Genomic DNA, 7,145 nt, shown 5'->3' with positions numbered 1-7,145 from the left:
TCATGACACTGAGTGATCAGGCAGTGAAATGGTAGGTGAAATTTAGTGTCAATAAGCACAAAACAATGTATATGGGAGAAATCACCCTAGTTATACATAGGAAAGGGACTAGAGTCATTGTGAATAACTGTGAAAAATCCCAGCTCAGTAGCTTTGAAAAAGATAGAGACAGTGATAGCAATTACCAGGAAAGCACAGAAAATAAAAGAAAAAAATCCATTGCACACACCCAAATTTTGGAAATTTTGGACAGCCCTGGTCAATCTCTCTCAATAGGGAGACAGCAAAACTAGAAGAAGTTAACGTGAAGGGCAACACTGATCAAGGATCTGGAATGGCATCCATAGGCCAAATGACTGCATCAACTCTTTGGCTTAGAAAGAGCTGATGGAGGGATGGGTCTCAGGATGCAATGACACCAGAAACAGTAGGCTGCTACTAAGTCTGCTCCATCTGCAGGTTTAATTTCGCCCAGCCCTGGCTTAGGTTACTTGCAAAAAGCATGACTATTCAGATTCATACCAGTGCACCCAGACATCACCCATAATATCTGCAGAGGCCAGGGCAATTAGCAGCCTGAAGCCACTTAGGTATTTCGTTCAGAGATGGCCAAATTATATGTATGTGACAAGATCTACCAGAAACCCAGCATTTTAGTCTGCAGAGGTAGACTGAGATAAGGAAAGAAAGTAAAAGACAGAACTCTGACTCACAGGTGCTCGGATGCAGTAAGAATAAACGAAAAATGGTTCAAAACAAGCAGCGTCTTTCATAACAGCAGACCCCATAATGGGACTGTAACAACCATGTGTTCTTTGAGTGGCGTCAGGAACTGCGGGGATTTCGATTTAATGCCGTTACTATTTACTTATAAATAGTACCAGTGGGTGGAAACTCCTAATTCCAGTTTTGTATGGGAACAAAACATTCTAGAAGTCTCTACTCCATCCAGAAATATCAGCATCAGGGGACATGACTGGCTCAACAGCTTGGAGGATGAAATCTGGGCGCTGAGTACAGCAGACAGATAAAATATATTTCATGTGCCATATTGGGTCTGGTACACAAAATGTGGCTCACCTGCAGCCATTCCCAGGTAGTTCAGCTGAAGTAAAAGCAGAACGCCCCTTGGATCCAAAAAGTCTAACTCCCGGTCTCAGCCATGCATTGCTGCAAGAGACGGGGACCGGAACTGCCAAACGCTTCTGGGATACTTCGACAAAGTCATTTTGGGATTCCAATGGTAGGTGGACAGAAGACAGTCCTTTCTAGAAAGACGTTCATACAAAATGTTACATGCACTGAGAGATGTATGATGTAGGGCGTTAAGAGCTAGGATGACAACCTGGTTGAGGAAGAAGTTCCCACCCATATTCAAGCCCAGCTTTCCAGGCACTAAGAGAAGAAAAGGCCCTTGACCATAAACTTTTGAGTTTGATGAGCATCAGCCAAATGGACTTGGGCTTCTCCTTCTGGCATAGTTACTGTTGAAGTCACAGAGCGGCGCTTCTCAGCAGTAGTGCTTTACTGTTGGCATCTTACAGAGTAACGAAACACTGGTAATTCACAATTACAGGTCCTGCAAAGCCAAGCAAGCTCTGAAATAATGCTAAAAAACATGCTGCTTTTGAGTTTCGGTTGTGCCTGACAGGTTTCAAAAACCAAAACTCAACCACACAAAGCTTTGCAAACAGAGAGTGACAGGAAAGTTGGCCAGTACCCAAGCCCATCCTGACAGGGGAAACTGGCACAGCTGTTTCTGAAAACACCTACTCAGTTCACCCATGCACTGAGCAGTTTTATAACTTAGTCATTAACCACTTCGCCCCCACTGAGTCCCACATAGTCTATAATAATCTAATGATGTGGCTATCTTTAGCCAAATGCCTTAAAGAAATGCAGCAGATCTAAACCCTCACACACCCCTTTGGAGTCTTGTGAAAGAGCAGAAGGAAGGAGCTATGGAAAGAAAACTCCCATAGCATAGTTTAGTTTTCAAAGAGGAGTTAGGGTCCTCTACAGATGTGGCCCCAAGTGACAAAGGTGAGTTATCCAGAGTCAGATGAGGTATTACAATACCTGAAAATAGCTGCTGCTACATTTTGCAGTACTGTCCACTGGCAAGAGCTCACCCAGGACATGAGAAACTAGAGTTCCTCCTCCATCTGGAAAAGATTCAAATCCCCCTGCCTCCTGAAGATGTCTTAAACAGAGGGGCACTGGCACTACTGGATCAAGGCATATCCCGTTGAAGTTGGCCCAACTGGTAGCCAAGACTCGCAGGGCTAGAAAGATGCCCAGTGGAGAGAAAGGAGACCTGGCAATTCAGATATTCAGCACAGACCTGACTCCTACTCTTGCTCCAGCTGGGCATCTGTGTGACTAGACCATGCCTCCTGTTTTCAGGACTAAGTCTGCATCTCAGCTGTCATTTCCTAAACCATCCATAGTTTTCAGTGGCCTGTTAAATCTTAAAAGTTCAAGAACAGATCACTCAGAAGAAGATCAACTCTTTTCTTTGATTGGGAGATCTACTCAGAGCTGTTTGCTGCCACGGAGCCCCTTGTCCCCCCAAAGCAGGGCAAGCTTCAGGGCTGGGAGGGTTAGTGCAAGGGAGGATTTCCCGACCACCTTCTGGCACTTCAGCAAGCTTCCAGTGAGCATGAGGGGCTGCAGTGAAAAGCTGGAGAGAACATTTGATAAACAAGGGATTTCCCTGCCCCTCACAGCAGTGACATTACGGAAGGAAGCAAAGCAAAAATTGAAGGCTGAGATAATACTCTGCAATCTGGCTAACCCACCTGGTAGTGTTCCCTCTGCTCTTCCAGGCTGGGAAGCCGCCTGGGAGATAACATGCCCTGAACGCAGACCCAGGGTCTTTGCCATAGCAGCTGTGCTTGTACCTACTTTCCTCTCTCAAACGCTGTATTTTTGCATGTGTTTCAGTTGCAGTCAGGGAGCGGGTCCGGTAGGTGGCATTTGTTCAGCTGCAAACAGCCTGGCTACCTCCGTACAGCGAGAGGCAAGCTGCATGCTGCAGGCCTCACCGAAGAGTGCCACATGCTCCTGAAGGAAGGAGTTTTACTTCCATCTGGCAGCTCTTGATACAACAAAGCAAGTGATGCATTGTTAGTTTTAAGACAAAAAAGGGGAGAAGAACAAAAGATCAGAGAAGAACTGATTTCTGTCTTGTCCTCCTCCCTGGGGCTCTTTCCTGTTTATGAAAAGTTTGCTGAGGGTTGCACATGAGCTTCAAGTACAACCTCTGCTCCAAACAGCCTTGAGCACTTGGGAGGAGGAAATGACTCCAAATTTGGCAACACGGGGACGGTCCTTGCCTCTACCTCCTTCCACTAGCTTGAGAATAGAAAGCAAAACCTCTCAGAGGGGAACGTGCAGAGCATTGCTTTTTGTCTCAGCCCTCAAGCTGAAGGAAAATGCAAACTGAAATCGTGGCATCTAAAAAGACACAGGGAACCCACCGGTCTGGTTGAGTTAAGGATGTTGTGGTGTCAACAGCACATCTAGAAATGAGGCTCTTTTGCAATGCAATCACCTAGCACGGCGCGTGGTGAGGAGCCGGCCTGAGAAGCAGTAACCACGTGAGAAGTTACGCTGAAGTTCATGGAGTTGTTGCATGAGTGACTCGAAGGGAGCAAAGAGGTCTCACCTTAAAGCTGCTGAATTCTTTACAAGGCTCACGTTGAACGCTTCTGGCCTACAAACCTTGGGCGTACTGCCAAATATTTATGGGAAGACTTTCCCCTTTCCAGATTGCATTTGTAAGGAAGTAGTAACGCTACGGCACTTGCAGATTCCTATTCCTGCAATAAAGGTAATTATGCAGGGTCCTGGTTTCAGATCTTTTTGAAATAGGAGCCAAACCTCAGCCTGCAAACACAAGAGGCCACTTTGCCTTCAGAGCAGGCAAATCTACTTGTAATGGCTTGACTTACGAGCGCAAGTGTATACTTGGAGCATGCAAGGGATCTTGAAGTTGTGTGAGGAGATTTCATGGGATGAGGGACCTGAGAGAAACTCTTTCCAATGGCTCTACAAGTTCATAATTGCTTTTGTCAGCTTGAATGCCCACATGAAAAGCAGAAGCGCCCTGTGATAGGGATGTCCCTGGCACAGCCAGGAGCATGGATATACTGTTACTAAGGGCTTTTCAGGCCCCTCTACCCATCTGTTCACGTGGACCTAAGAAGGTTTGAAGGTAACGGCTTTAAACATGAACACAGCTGCAGCTCCAAATTGGTTGTACAGGAGCTTTTTCCTTTTGGAGCTCTAGTATAGATCCAAAGCATGCAGAAGAGAGAGAAGGGTGCTTGTTAACCAAGCCACCTAACTGTGGTATCTCCCCATCCTCCCCTCCAAGTTGAAGGCCTCAGGCTTGGCACAAGGAAGTCCTTTGAGGAATACGGTCTCCTCAGCTGCTGGTTCAGCATAGAGGCTGCCAGCCCACCCAGCTGCTGCTTTCTACCTCCTCACCCTGCCAGCAGTGCTGCCCTGTGAAAGACTCAGGGCTCAAGTAACACATTCCCCTTTAGGCCGCACTGTGTCTGCCAGGGGAGGAAGGTGGCCACAGCACCAAGGTTTGTTTGAAGGTGAGCCCCTCTCAGGGTACCTCTGCCACCTCTTATCCCTGCAACCCCAGCACTGGGCAGAGCTGGTGGGGAAAAAGAAGAGGTCGAATATCTTGGGGGGGACAAGAAAAAAGACAAAAAAGTTTGCCAAACTGTGCCATGGCATTGCCACCACCTCCCTGCCTGCCAGCAAAGCTGCTGCCACAGAGGCGCTGAGGATCAGCTCTTTCCTCGCTCCCACAGCTCCAGTGACAACCGTTGCCCACAAGAGAAGCAAAGGCTTTCCCAAGTGAAGCTGGGTGACCCTCATCCTGCCAGAGACCCTTCTATTCAAAATGACCAGCTAAATCTGCTCACCGTTGTGCCCTTCTGAGGCCCCTGTTATAAGAGGTGAACGTACAAACCAGCCCCATGGTACCGCAGGGAGCACACCTGTGAGCAAGCGCAGTTCAAAGGCACTCAGCAAACCAGCAAGACAACGTTTTCCTGCCCACTGCCAGCCCTGTGAATGCAACCTGTGGTCTGAAACCCCACTGCTCTCGGTGCAGTGCCACTTTGGCTGTAGCTATGGCTCAGGAAAGCTGTAGTCCTCCAACACCCTGATACATGCGCTGGCATGGGGCTACCCAGCCTGAGTCAGGAAGCAGAAAGACAACAGCTCAGCTTTCCAGTTCCCAGATGAGTCTCCAAGGTCAGCAGTAAACAACTCACTGAGCCTTGTAAACAGAGCATGTGTAACCAGAGAGACAGCAAAGCGACAGAGCCATTTTCAGACGGCTGGAGTATTTTGCAAGTCAGGGCTAGTTTGCGTGGAGCTGGTCACAGGTTTGTGTCTAGGCAAGGCACACACAGCTTCTCTGGCCTGCCTGGCAAAACCCAACATGTCTTACAAACTAGGAGAAGGACCCAGAGGAGATCCTGCAGGGTTCAAGCGCTCTCTGCTCTCAGAGCTTGCTGCGTGGGTGGGACACGGTGGTGACTGGGTGCCACTCGGACAGGGAGGTGCTACTGAAAAAGAAGACTGAGTTACAGCTACATCGCCTGAGAGATGTCCTTTCCCTTTGCTGCATTTCAGGCTAATTAACTCCATATTTAAACTCCACATTTACCTGCAGATAGGGCCAGGGACTGTCATCTTGCAGAGCTCTTTCTTCCCACACCATTAGCCCAGGTTTCTAGAGACTCTCTTCGTGGTCATGTCCCTCTCTGCGTGGATGACCAGCCTCCAACCAGCAGCGTGCAGGAGATTTCCTGGTCCCCCCATGCATGGAGCAAGGCTCTGCACAGCCCACAGGAGCAGTTGTGCCTCCCTGCCCAGGGAGATGAGCCTTTCAGCCACAGAAATGCAGTTTCCATACACCAAGTGCATAACTCGCTGTGCCCGCAAGGGCAGGCGAGTGCCCAAGGACACTCTTGAGCTGGGATGACACGTCTTGCCCCAGACAATGGCCACGCCAGTGCACTACAGGTGGCCGCAGCAACTGCAAGACGTCCTGAAACTGGAGCCTTTACAAATAGTTAGATAACATATATGGTCCATTAGTTTGGCAGGCCGACAGGCCTCAGTGCCAAAAAGCCCATCTCTACTCAAAAGGGACACTGTTAACAGTAACTCAAGAGGATGCAACAGAAGAAAATAAACAACAGTTGAGGCAGTTGGTGTAATTGGCCGGCAGACGAAAAATAAATTTATGCCCGCTTGTGAATACGGCTGCTGAGCATGATTCAGTGTGTAAATCGTGTGGCACAGAACACAGAGCAGGCAGGAATAAAATTAAGTAAGAGACAAAGGCCAGTCTGCCTCTTGGAGAATATCGCACCCCCCGTTTGTGCCTGTTTGCTTGCACGCGTTCCCTAACATCACAATGTGCGGGTTTCCCAGCCAGCCATAATATTTTTCTGGAGGGACCTATGCCTAGGCCACTGCTAAAACAAATACCACCACCCCCCCTACCAAAACCCAAGCCGAATTAAAAAAAGAAAACGTTCACTAAAAACCCCAATCTTTTCAAGTATGCTTTTAGCCCCTTACATGAATAACAATGAGTGAGGCTGCCATTTATTCCTTTGCGGATCACTTTTAAGATCGGCTTTTGTTCTGTGCTTTTTAGAGCAGCTCAGGTCCAATGGGCAAAAATTCCATTCCCAGGAGCACACAAGAGAGAACCAGGAGTCCTAGGCTGCACATGTCACCTTTACTTTTTTATTCTATACTATAAATGTTCTGCATGGTCTTAACACACTGAGCCAGTGTCTTCCTTTATGCAGTGCGGCCAACAGCTTGGATGCTGTGATTTTGCATGGAGAGAAACACCACAGAGGCTACCAGTGACGTGAATCATGTAGAGAAAAAGCCTGGACAGGATCCCTGTAAACGTGCACGTAACATTGACTTTGCAGTGCTGCAACTGGAGCTTATAGGGCGCAAAGGAGAAAACATCTCCCCTTTTCCCACCGTGACCTGGGTATGGACAAGGCAAGTTAGACATGTACTCATCATCTAGTCCAGCTGATGAGAGCGCAGTGGTTTGCTGCTGTCTCTGTGAAACGGTGACC

The sequence above is a fragment of the Struthio camelus genome, chromosome 4, assembly GCF_040807025.1.
Source record: "Struthio camelus isolate bStrCam1 chromosome 4, bStrCam1.hap1, whole genome shotgun sequence".
NCBI lineage: Eukaryota > Metazoa > Chordata > Aves > Struthioniformes > Struthionidae > Struthio > Struthio camelus.
Note: the sequence above shows the minus strand (reverse complement) of the source record.